The following is a 14,129-nucleotide window of genomic DNA, read 5'->3' as shown; positions in this document are numbered from 1 at the left end:
CAGGAACTAACCGAGTGAATCTACGCTGCACCCCTCTAGGGCAAGTATGTCCTTTTTTAAATAAGGAGACCAAAACTGCACACAATACTCTCGGTGCGGTCTCACCAAAGCCCTATACAGTTGCAGCAAGACTTCCCTACTCTTATATTCTAAACCTTTCGAAATGAACGCTAACATACCGTTCGCCTTCTTAGTTGCTGCTGCATCTGCAAACTAACTTTTTGGGACTGGTGTACAAGGACACCCAAATCTCTTTGAATACTAACACTATCTAACTTTTCCCCTTCCAGAAAATAATCTGTTCTTTTATTCTTGCTACCTAGGTGAATAACTTCACACTTGCTAACATTGAATTCCATCTGCCACCTACTTGCCCACTCCTGTAGCCTATCTATATCTTGTTGCAATCTTTTTGGAAGTGACGAGAGTTCGGGCTGCTTTGCTTGTGAGGTACGGATGGAAGCAGCAATATGACGGAGGTGGAAAACAGTGGTCCTGGTCAGGAAATGGATGTGGTTAGAAAGGAAAGCTGGGGATTGAACCTGACACCTAACTTGGCAAGGGTTCGGTGAGTCTGAGGGAGAACCTGAGGAGGTTGAGGAATTCGGATCCGCAGGAGAGAAGACATTGAGGGGAGCCAAAGAGTATGGTTTCCGTCTAGCCAACAATCAGCTGCAGGCATGGCAGCCGAGGGATGCTAGAGGAGACAGTGCAGAGGGGAGAGAGGGGTGAGAGGGCACTCATAGTGTTATTTACCAGGTTGCCCTCAGAGAGTATTTGAGAGAGAGCGAGGAGAGAAGTGAGAGAGGACACTAAGGGAAGAAAATGAATAAAAATAAAACTATACTTGAGCTGAGATCCTGTATCTAATACGCTACAGGTCTCCACAAAAATGATTATAACAATTTGCCAAATTCTGCACATCTGAAATGCTACGTTGATAGAGTAGGTCTTGACCCGTGGGGAATTTGTATGTTTATAAAAGCTGTTCCATATTATTACATTGAATTTCTTTAATAATGCAATGAGAGCATGTTCTGCAGCCCTAGAATATACCTTTGCAAACTCCCATAATTTTTCCTCTTACAGAGAACTGACAATGCTGCATTGCAGTATCATTGCACCACAGAACCCTATTATTAACCATTATAAATTCAAGTATGATTTTGTCTAAGCTATAAAACACTGTAATGGACTTGTTTACATTTATATATTTATTTATTTATTTAGTTAGTTAGTTAGTTAGTTATTACCACAACAGATGTAAATTCTCTTGCCAATATGGTCTGCCTTGTTAATTCAATTTAACATCATTCTACTGTACAATTGAACATCAGTCGTGTAGAACTGTTTCAATTGCAAGTTTACATTTAATACAGTAAAAGGACTTCCATTGAGTTTGTGATCCTATTCTGAGTTTAAATAAAATCTCTCATAATAAGCCTCCCAGTCTAGGCTGATACACCAATGCAGGGTAAGGGTCAGGGTCAATGTAGTGTCAGAGGTGCTGTTCTTCAGAAGAGACATTAAACCATGGTCCTGTCTTCCTATTGAGATGGGAGTTAAAGTTTCCATTACACTACTCGAAAAGAGAAGGGAGTTTCTCCTCGCTAACAAATAAAATACGTAAATACAGTACATAACACAACATAACATGTAGGAGTAGGCCATTCGGCCCTTCGAGCCTGCCCTGCCATTCAATCATGGCTGATCTTCTAATCTAACTCCACTAATAACATAACCCTGCCTTATCCCCATATCCCTTAATCCCTTTTGCAATAAGAAATCTATCTATCTCAGTCTTGAATATGTTCAAGGACTGAGCGTCAACAGCCCTTTGGGGTAGCGAGTTCCATACGTTTACCACCCTTTGAGTGAAGAAGTTCTTCCTCAACTCAGTGCGAAATGGCTGGCCTCTCATTTTAAGGTTGTGACCCCTGGTTTTAGTTTCTCCAACCAGGGAAAACAATCTCCAACTACCTACTCTATCATGCCCTTTGATGATCTTATAGGTTTCTATAAGATCCCCTCTAATTCTTCTATATTCTAGAAAATAAAGGCCCAAATTGGTCAGCCTATCCTCGTAACTCATCCCCTTCTTCCCTGGTACTAACCTAGTGAATCTACACTGCACCCCCTCCAAGGCAAGTACATCCTTCAGTACATAAATAAAAAGGTAGCTTCTTGCTAGCACCTATTTTAAAATTCAATTATTTTAATAAATTGCCGAAGCAATTCAACATCTAGGCAAACATAGATTTTATATGAGTTTATATAGCTCAGGAATTTGTTTCACCAAACCCAAGCTTCATTCAGTGTGGTTATTTACACCATTTGCTGTTGCACAAAGGGCTTTTTCTTCTGCATTTTTTTCTTTAGAAAGTCCCCACTTACCACTGGAATGTATCCTGAAACTGCGAGTCCAGGACCAGATGTGCACTGACACACAGGAAGTCACCATGGCGACTTATGGAAATTATTATGCAAATCAAGATCTGGATATTTTCAGTGTGCTGAAACCTACCAGTGTCAAGCCTGAGGATGGAACTAAGATGACTACTTACATACAACTTGTGGTCTGAACTTCTGAACATTTAAAGGAAATCCAAAGTGCACTGCTTCTGTTGGAGGTCAGTCTATTTTACACCACAGTGAAGCCTTCAATGTGCAGGATATGGGGCCATTTGGCTGATTACACCAATGTGTTTCAGCATCTTAAGTTCATTGGAAGAACTTGCAATTTGGTGAGGTTTTTCAGAGCCCCTGTTAGGATGCAGTAGCTGCAGAAATGTGTGTCAGAATTCTCCAATAATCCATGGCATTTGGCCACAGAGCATTACTTGTGGATAAGGAGTCACCGAATGTGAGGCAATTGCTGCTGAGTCTCATAACCCCATCAGCAATATTGTGTCCAGAAAACATTGTTGACTGTGGGAAGAAGAACTAATAGCAGTACATAATAACTAATTGAGACAGGCTCAAGGTGGGGTGTGGTGGGGAAATGTGGTAAGAGAATCTGTTATTGCCCCAATAATATGTGCCAGTCCTTGCCAGAGGATATTATGAGCAAACCATTCCATTTCTGAGGGTAATAACTTCTTCCTAGTTATGATTTACACAGAGTGTATAGCACGGAAAAAAATTGTTCGGTCCAACTAGTCCGTGCCAGTGGTTGTATTTCACATGAGTCTCCACCAACTTCTTACTCCCTCTCCTATCCCCTACTATTCTGCTCTCCCTCATCTGTATATCTAGCTTCTTTTTAAATACATCTATACTATCTGCATCTATACTATATTCAACCACCATTTTTGGCAACAAGTTCCACATTCTCAGTATTCTCTGTGTGAAGACAAAATGCACAATGATCAAAGCTGAAAGTGTCCCATGACTATCATTTGAATAAGAGTATTCATTTTTTTACTGTCACGTTGTGCGTCTCTCCTTGCTCACAGTGCTGAAGGTAGTTGAAATCTTAAGTATGGTTGCAGCAATGTATTTGGGTTAATAATGTCTGGCTCGTGCTGCTGACCTTTGTTTAAATTACATTACAAATGGAGCAGTTGGCACAGTAAGAGCTGCAATATTGAATTATGATACAGGTATCCTTTCAAATTATTTTAATAGCCACTTTAGTGAGTGGGAGACCATTTGTGAAGCAATAGTCCTGGGTTTCCCTTTGACTTACTCAGTGCAGATATAGAACAGCTAACCTGCGGAAATGACTGTCAAAAGTCAGTAGAATAACATAACTATGACATTAAGTTAGTGAGAATAGGCATGCCACCGCTTTAAATCAATGTAATTTAATAACCTGTCTTGATCATGTGGTCCAATCAAAATTAATGAATTGTCTCCAATGTTTAAGTGTGTAGAAAAGCTCTTATTTCAGCATTAGGGTTTAAATCCATGTCTTGGTTTGGATAAGTAAATTGTAAGTATTTAATTCTGTTCCCGCTCTCAATCCCAGAGTTCCTCTGTTGTCAAAACCGTCCCTGTCATTGTAAACCACTCCAAGATGTTATCCTACATATACATATGTAAGTGATTGTTGTTGCCTCCAAACAAAAGATTATGAAGGATGGTGTTCACACAGACACTTGCAGAATATCTTTGCATTGCAGAGTACTAAATTACTGTAAGATTTGCACATAAATCATTATGATTCCCCTCCCCCAGCCCCTTCACAAACATGTTGCACCAGCACAAAGTGTGTTTTGTGCTTGGTTTCCACCACAGAATATTCTTTTTTTGTTTAAAAAAAACCCATTAATCTTTGCTGGCCTAACCTATTTGCACTCATTTACGGTATTTCACCAGAAATGAGACAAGAGCCAACACTGAGGCACATTTGCAAGTGGCTCATTAGTAGGCATGGTAAGCTTTTTTACTAGCTGAACAACTTTCAACATATCTTAAATGCAGGCTGAATCCAGGTAGGGAACCTGGAAAATACCTTAACTACCAATTTTTTCCAACTCAAATAAAAATAATAATCATTGGCAATTTGGCAAATGTTTAAACAGAGCCTTAATTGTCAAGCTGGTTTTCTGTAAGTAAAGACTGATTCAAAGATTTGTTAAAATCTGCATGCTCTAAAATAGCAAGAAAATGAAATAAATCTTTTAAAAGCCTTTGTATGAGGGAATACTTAGTGAAATAAGGAGTGGAAAAAGAACAATTATTTTGACCCAGCAATTGAATTCACACCATATTAAGCACACCCTTGCATAAGTGCAACATACAGTATAGCACAATATTTGAAAAAAAGTTTATTTTCCCTAATGCTGAAAATAATTGCAATGAAAATCATAGTAAATGACCTTATGTGTGCTTCTTGTTTCAAAACATTTTGTAAAACATTCTCCCTCCTTCTCCATCCTACAGACTGTTTATGGTAGCCTGGACATTAACGATCCAATCACATGATTTGAAAAGGAGGGAGTTTCTCCCAAGTATCCTGGCCAGCAGATAAAATTGGTCAATCATCTTATGGCTGTTTGCGGAAACTACAAATCATAGATCTTTGGGCCTAGAGTAAGTCCAGGAATACTGCAGTAATATAGAAGGGTTCACAATAATAACGGTACACGCTACAGTGAGGCAGGATTACAACAATAAGGGGACACAGCATTTTGTTATGTGTTAGGAGTTGCCGTGCTGTTTCAAAAGCATTGAACAAAACTGGTTCTGCCTCATTGTCATTGCTATAACTGCAGGCATCACGCCATCTGGTTGGTTTAAGTCTCCTCTTTGTTGGCGTAGGTTATGGTTACTAGGAGGATGCTTGTCGTTCAGCACTGGATTGTCTACAAGTGCCCAGTTGAAAGAGAAGCAGCTGCTTGGGGTTAAACGTTCAGCACCTTCCTCCTCTTTTGAGGAGAGGAAAGAATCTTGTGACAACTGCACCTCATGTAGTAAACAATGGAGCCCATGCAACAGGCAGCGGATATCTGATCAGGGACTCCAGGACCACATTTTAAATCCAGCCGGCGGTTGCCCTGGCAACTAAGAAATGACCACGTTCTAACGGGATTAATACAAGATTGGGATGTTCACTGTATCCCAGGGCTCCTCAACATGCATTCTGTTCTGACCAAACATGAAGAATGTTATTCAATTATTAAGTTATACATATGAATGTTCCACTCATAGACTTGTGAATATGCCTTAACCAAATACCTTTATTCCCAGTATTGCTTGATCTTCAAAGCACCAAATAAGCAAAACTGCTCCATGGAAATAATGTCACCAAGTGTAATAGAGAAACCTGCATGTGCATGATGTTAAAATTCAATGTTAAATATAATATGAACTTCACCCCTGGCAATCATGTCTCTAGCAAAACCACGGATTAAACTTCATATCAGACAGTATGGATCAGATTTTAATTGGTTTAATTTCTGCTGTGCCCTCTGGAAAATTAAGAAAACAACATTAAACCTGCATGACCCAGTGCTTTTGTTGAAATCAATAACATTTAACAGAACACTGCAAACAGCGCCAGGAACACTAACCAAGGCTGGTTACAATCAAAGTGGGACATTTTATGTATTACGCTGGTCAGATTGGTTTCCTCCAAAATTGTTGACATAAAATTTAATGTACAATAAAATAATCAAAATTAGCCTCCTTTAATGTACAAACCTAAGAAAAATCAAAACAGTTTAATATCATGTAAAGCATTAAAATATTAAAACAGTTTAATACATGAACAACTGTACCAAAAATTATGCTGAGCTGCTTGATAAACAACAGGCCTGGAAACCTGAAATGAATCTTTCAAACTACATTACCATAGATGGCTATTACTTCATGCATTAAATTAATCTCGACCTGAACATAAGGCAACGTGGGATCAGAAAGTGTTTTTAAAAAGTAAAATATGCATTGCTACTATCTCTCTAAGTGCAATATTTAAAATTTCATTGCAACCCTTGATCGAAGAACATTAATCTTGACATGTCACATATGCTGTTGTGAGATTTCTCAAATAGCTTGCAAATGCGCCAAAGCTTTGAGAGCTGGGACGGAAAGACATTTTTATGAGTATACAAGCTGCCAAAACACCATTTCTTCAGTGTCTTCCAAGGTTACATTATGTCCAGATGTTGCAAGCAAAGCCCACAGAACAATGTGTTTAAGATTATACTGAATAATGATTTTTTAAATTGTAAGAACGCTTTATGAAATAATAATGAACTTGCATTTTTATAATGCCTCGGTGGTAAATGTCTCATAGCACCTTACTGTAATGCATTAAATTAATCTTGACCTGAACATAAGGCAACATGGGATCAAAAACTGTAATGACTGGCGTGTGTTGTGATCGTTTCTATGGATGAACAAAGCAGCTCTTTTGGGCACAGCAAAAAGGTTACACAACACACACATTGCCATCAGGTGAATGAACAATTAATTTATCTGGAGTATTCTTGTCCAAGACACATGGAGAAACTCCCTTCTCTTGTCCAATAGTACCATAAAATTGGTTTATTTTTTATGAACTAACAGAAAAACGGCTTCAAAGTTAAGATTAAATTCAACAATTTGTTAAATCTGAATCACTGCAATTTTAAGAAAATAGAATAAATGAAGATTCAGGTTGAATTTCAACAATGAGAAAATCTCCGGAGCTGAGAGAGTACAATCACCTTCCTCTTGCAACTGGACAAGATCTCGCAGCGTAGACAAACTGGGAGGGAAGTGTGGGGTGAGGATTATTAAGGACTAAAAGTGATAGAAGGACACATGGCAAAATGTTCAGGGAGGAAGCCAATCCTGATTGCTCCATAGTACTGTGCACACAGGTACCTTGGGAATAAACCCACAAAAGCAACTTACTCTGAGAAACCAACCTGTCAAAACAACAGAATCCCAAGGCTTGGAACTAATCTAACAAAATAATCAATTAATAATACCCACCCACAGGCACACCCCCATACACACATGTACACACACACACACACACATTCACACCCACACACACACACATGCATACACATACATACATAGAGTGAAATTAGCCCTAGAGCCCCATCAGGTTCACTCCCAGGTGGTACCCACCTCACAATAGCTCTCCTGATACTGATCCCCTCTTTGGGGTGGCAAAAAACAGAGCCAGGAGCAAAACATGAAAGAAGGATACACGCTATAAATGGAAAATAAATCACTTGGTGCATGCCAACTTGTCTACACTTCTAACAGATGGAAGGCATTTGAATGAGCGCAAACATTGCATTAGAAATGAGAATTAGATCCAGCACTTATGAAAATTTTGTATCCAAGTGCCAAAAAGTTATTCTCCTCTCCAAAAGAGGTCAATGAGTTCCTGGATGCCTCCCCAAGGAATAGACAAACAAAATACACAGATTGAAATGTAGAATTATGGAAAAGGAAGAAGGGAGAACAATTTGGGGATATATTGAATCAGGGATGAAACCCCTAAATTGCTGAGGTGCAGAGTCACCAAAATGAGGGATAACATCATAATAATATTAACAATAATAACAATCTATGCATTTGATATAGCACCTTATTACATTGTTGAGATGTCTCAAAGCGCTTCACAGAATATATTGTAAAGTGAATTGATTGCGTATTTTGTGGGCAAAATGTGGCACCCAATTGCACACAGCAGTGTCCCACAACCAGTCGTGGATTGAGTGACCAATTTTGTTTTGGTGGGGTTACTACCCCGGAAAGCGATTCGCAATCAATTAATAACCGAGTTCCTACTTACTGCTAGGTAAACAGAGTATGTGGAGTAAGGAAACTTGTCTAAGGTTTCGACCCACCCGGAAATCGAACCCGGGTCCTCTCGCTTGCGAGGCGAGCGCTCTAACCATTGTACTTCAGGAACCCTACACTGCATTGGAGCATCAGGTTATAGTGTGATTACAATTTCACAATATGGGGGTTGAACTGACAACCTTTTCATTCAAAAGCAAAAGTGCTACCAACTGAGCTAGGCTGGTGCCTAATTGTTGAAAGCACAAGTAATCATTTTAGTTTACCCAGCACCACTCAGTGCTCTTTTCTAAAAAAAAATGTTTTTTGTATCTATAAATTCTACACACACATCTGAGATAGCTTCCAGCGGCTTCTCGCTGAGAAGCAGTTGCTTAAGAGAATTTATTGGCATCTTGTTGCCAAGGAAACATTGCTTTTGTGTCATTATCATCAGTCCCCCTTCACACATATTCTACTTTTGATAAAATTAAACATTTTATGTTTTAGAATACTGAATGAATTTTTCAGTCAGACATCGAATACACCAAATGGAAGGCTAATGATAAATAATAATAATAATCCTTGCAATTGATATAGCCCCATATTACGTCTTCGAGGTGTCCCAAAGCGCTTCACAGGATACACTGTAAGTGAATTGACTGCGTGTTTTGTGGGCAAAACATGGCAGCCAATTGGGAACAATAGTGTACCACAAACAGTCGTGGATTGAGAGACCATATTCATTTTTTTAAGGGATTATTATACATTTAGGCCTGAAGACCTTTCTTTTCGACCGCGCCTTTGGTCACCTTCCTCCCCCTCCCCCTGGCTCGGCCCCGGGATCCGTTACTGTAAAGCGCTCTGAGACGCTGCCCGGCATGGAGGGCGCTATATAAATCCAAATTGTTGTTGATCAGATAAACAGGATTTTAAGGGATTATTATACATATATGATGATTCTATTTATCGGCATACAAACAGGTACTGATAACATCAGAAGTACAGTGTGAGTAGTGCAGCCAGAATCCTTCTCTTTCTGAATAGTGCCATGAGATCTTTAACATCCATCTGAACAAACAGAAGGGACCTTAGTTTAGTGTCTCATCTGAAGGATAGCAGCTCTGACATTTTCTCCCGTTTCCTCGTCCAATTTTTTCTCTCATCTAAATTCACTAACAAAAAAAGAGCAAATGGTCTTTGGACTCAGTGATGATTGTCAACATCCACATGTATGCGGATGACACAAAAATCTACTTTGCCTCCTCCAGCATTGACTCCAGGTCCACTGATGTTCTATCAGCTTGTCTGGATGAGTGCAAACATCCTGCAGCTGAATGGGGACAAGATGGAAGCCATACTCCTTAGCTCCTGCGAACATTTTCACTCCTGCGGATCTGAACTCCTAAACCGCCCTGGGCTCTCCCTCAGACTCACTGAACCAGTGCACAACCTTGGTGTCTGGTTCGACCCCCAGCTGTCCGTCCTCCCCCATATCCGGCCCCTGACCAGGACCGCCTTCTTCCACCTCCACCACATTGCTGCCTCCGACTGTACCTTTCCCCAAATGCAGCTGAAACCCTCGTGCATACATTTGTCACCTCCCGTCTGCATTACTCCAACACACTCCTCATCGGTCTCCTCAGCTCCACCATTCAAAAAGTCCAGCTCATTCAAAACTCTGCCACCCGCATACTTACCCGGACCAAACTCCGTACCCATATCTCACCAGTTCTGGCCAAGCTCCACTGACTCCCCATCACCAAACAAATCAACTTCAAGATCCTCACACTCGTGTTCAAATCCATTCACTCCCTGGCACCTCCCTACCTCTCCGACCCCAATTCATCCCCCTCGCCTCCGCTCGACTGACACTGACCTCTTCTCGTCCCTCGCACCCTCCGCCCTGCCATTGGAGGTCGTGTTTTCAGCCACTATGCCCCGAAACTCTGGAACACCCCTCTCTCCCATTTTTCAAGTCACGTCTGAAAACCTTCCTTTTCGACTGTGCTTGCCGTCACCTCTCCCCCCCTCCCGTTCGGAGTCAGGCTCCGCCACTGTTAAGCACTCTGAGATACTACCCTGTGTGGAGGGCACTATGTAAGTGCAAGTTATTGTGTTGTTGCTGATCCATACACCTCAAATTATCTCTTTTGTGCTGTACTTTGAGACGCAAGAGGTGTTTTATCAAATGAAGCCTACTGATACTATTTATTACTATTGGATTAGATAGGAAATGAAGATTGCAATGCAACTGATCAAAAATGTCAGGTTTCCGTTCCCAAAAGGTCCCTGGTGTCTTAGGGAAGCTGGTTAAGTTGAACAATTTAATAAGGAATTGACTCTCTTTATAAACAAAATTATTGTTGCTGACTACCAACTGCCCCTTCAAAAATACATCTCTTAAGGAATGACAGAAACCCTTCAGAATGACCTCCCAAATTCAGAGCATGAGCAGAGCATGTTCTGAGCCACTGTCTCAAATGTCTCCTGGCAGGAACCAGATTAATTGTACATATCATGTCAGTGTAGAGTGATCCCAGTGTTTAAGGATTAATCCCAGGAAAATGTCAAGCATCATTATTTCAACCTCTCTAAAATATTGCTTTAAATATAGTTCAATCTCCCAACTAAACGCAGATTGTATAATCCTTGCTGAAGATTTGGCAAATAAACTTGGTGAAATAGTATCTACTCTTCTTCATCCCAAACAGGTGGGTTTTATTATTGCCAGATTATTTTGATTGCAAATTTTATCTGCGTGACATATGATTATACTGCTTACAGTGTTCTTTGATGTGGAGAAACCATTTGGCAGAGCAAAATGTACCTCTGGGTCATTCATTCTACGGTCTCAAATCTTCTTTTATTAAATGGATGTCCTTGGTGCATCTTCAGTCGTCAGCCACAGTCCATTGCCTTTCACTGCGTTTCCCCAAAACCTCGCTAGAGAGTGCGAGAGGGTAACACTTTCACCTCTTTCCCACAGCCTGGAGTTAGAATTAAAGCAATTTGAGTTTGACAGAACATCAAAGGGATTAAGCATCGACTTTCTCTCAGAATTCCAGAATTTCATATCAATTACATTCCCCTGTTTAGAGCTGGCTCCTCTCCAGTCTGCCAGATGACAGAGTTAGGCATGGAGATGAATACAAATTGATGTCTTTTATAATAATAATAACTCTTGCATTTGATATAGCACCTTATCACTTCTTTGAAATGTCTCAAAGCGCTTCACAGGAAAGTGCTTTACACTATAAAGTGAATTGACTGTATATTTTGTGGGCAAATTGCAGCAGCCAATTGCACACAGCAGGACTATTTCACTGAGCTACAGGATTATTTCTGTCTCCATTGGACAGATAGTTATGGTAAAGTATCTTGGGATTACATTTTTCCCTACACATTAGTAACAAGTTGGAAGTACAGTACTTATAAATAAATAATATTATAATGGTAGCTAGTAACAATCTACAGATATGGGTCCCCTTATGTATTGTTCTTTGGGACAGAGCTGCATAAAAATACTGATCACCCTGAAGTAATTGTATGCTTCAAATGATCCCTTCTTTAGCATAGCATTCAACAACTGAGGTAAACTTTTAAGTGCTTTTGGACAGTTGATATTTAAGGATGATTTTCTACACAATGTAAAAATGGAGCTTGAAAGTGCGGTTCGGACGTCTCAAAGTGCTTCACAGGAATTATTGTAAAGTGTAGTAACTATTTTGTAGGGGAACCAATTGCTCAACGTCTGCCAATTTGCACACAGCAATTCTAGGCAGAGCCTCTAGATGGTGTTATAAATCAACAGCCATGCAGGTTATTAAGACAACTGGGATTATGAAGACAAACCACATTCACCCAAGCACAGAAAATAAAACAAAGGAAATTTATTGTGTTCAGAAAAAAAANTCCAGAGGGAGAAAAAAGTAAGATATACATGGGGTAATATAACTTTTGAGTGACAAAACCACAAGTGCTTTACAACTGTCATCTGAAACTCACTTGTTCAATTACAACCTTTAAATTACTTTGTGATATCTGCTGTTATTTATAATGCATTTGTATGTGATTTCATTTTCATTACACCTTAATACTTATGCCAAACCGTGATGGAATGAATGTCCTCCATTACCTGAGCAGAACAGCCATCACGTGAGAATCTGGATAATGAAAATCACTAGAACTTTGCGCAATGAGTATGAGCAGCGTGATACCGGTGGCACTGGGTTGGAGAGAACAGAGTCGAGCACAATACTCTTTTCCCAAGACATCAGCACAACAGAGATCACTGAATAGCAATCATTGAACATTGGCTGACGTTTCTCTTGCTCAGTCCTAGGGACATTGAGGTTAATGCAATTGTTCCCCAGTCAATTCACTTTACAGTATATTCTGTGAAGCGCTTTGAGACATCTTGAAGACGTGATATCAAATGCAAGGATTATTATTATTATTATTATTATTATTGCTCCCTGACTGTGATCAACTAACTCAACACACATTTAAGGTAAAATCTGCAAACCTTCCTTATCCACGTGGTTCAGAACCAACTCACACGGTTCATTACTCTACTGAACCTTCAGAATGGTTTTATTTGATGTCTGGATGTTATTATATTTTGAACAGGTTTATCAATAAACAATCTGCTGTCAACAACAACAACAACTTGGATTTATATAGCGCACTCCACGCTGGATGGTGTCTCAGAGCGCTTCACAGTAACGGATCCCGGGGCCGAGCCAGGGGGAGGGGGAGGAAGGTGACCAAAGGCGCGGTCGAAAAGAAAGGTCTTGAGCAGGGACCCGAAAATAGGAAGGGAGGGAACGAGACGAAGGGAGTGAGGAAGGCAGTTCCAGAGCCTCGAGGCATAGTGGCTGAAGGCACGGCTGCCGAGGGTGGAGCGGAGAACTCGGGGGACGAGGAGAAGGGCCAGACCCAGAAGAACGAAGGCAACGGGTACTGTTTTGAGGAGAGAGAAGGTCAGAGAGGTAAGGGGTGCAGGGACTTGAATACAAGGGTGAGAACTTGAAATCAATCCTCTCTGCGAGGCAGCCAGTGCAGCTCTCACAATGATTTCAATTAGTTAAAAGAATTGCATGGAGTGATACTGAGCTTTGGAAACCATGAAGGCACCAGCTACATTTGTGATGAGTAACCCAATCCGAGGCAAATGTATGGCGGTTCCTCTCTCTGTTCTCCCAATGGCGCTGTTGATCAATTCATTACTCAATGTGAAACTGAGCAACACTTGCTTAGAAGGTCCTGGGTTTACTGACTTGTCTACTAACTTATCAGAGCTTAACTTTGGGCAGCAGAAGTGGGCAATTAACCTCAGCACCCTTGGACTAGATTGGAAATCAAGTAATGTTTTTACTCCTCACCTTTGCTTAATGATTTTCTTGTGTGTGTGTGTGTGCATGGGTACGTGTAGGGGTGAGGGAACATATTGAATGAACACTTCCAACAGGATTGGAGTCAGCTGTGATATTCTTCACAATCCACACTGACTGCGGATACTCATGTCTGATCTTATGTATTAAGAATGAAGATGGAACTCCATATGAACTTATATCTAGCGGAACTATATCTGAATTTAAAAAGGCAAAATCAGCTCCAGAATTAATAAGACACCAAGCTAATCATTACTTTGAAGAGGCACTGTTTAAAAAAAAGCAATTAACCTGTATCCCCTAACCAATAATGACAGTCATCAAATTGGAGGCAAACTTGCACAAAAGATCTTATGCTAATCCAGGAAAAGTAACCCAAAGCACACACAGGATAAAATCAAGCACACAACAAAATGGTAATTCATCAGCGAGAAATGCTGATACACTGTGCAGGAACCTTTAATATTGATCTGATTCTGCCAATTTGATTGAAAGTCTGGAGGA

The sequence above is a fragment of the Callorhinchus milii genome, unplaced genomic scaffold (assembly GCF_018977255.1).
Source record: "Callorhinchus milii isolate IMCB2004 unplaced genomic scaffold, IMCB_Cmil_1.0 Scaffold12, whole genome shotgun sequence".
Classification (NCBI taxonomy): Eukaryota; Metazoa; Chordata; class Chondrichthyes; order Chimaeriformes; family Callorhinchidae; genus Callorhinchus; species Callorhinchus milii.
The sequence above is the reverse complement of the archived record's forward strand: the minus strand, read 5'-3'. Positions refer to the sequence as shown.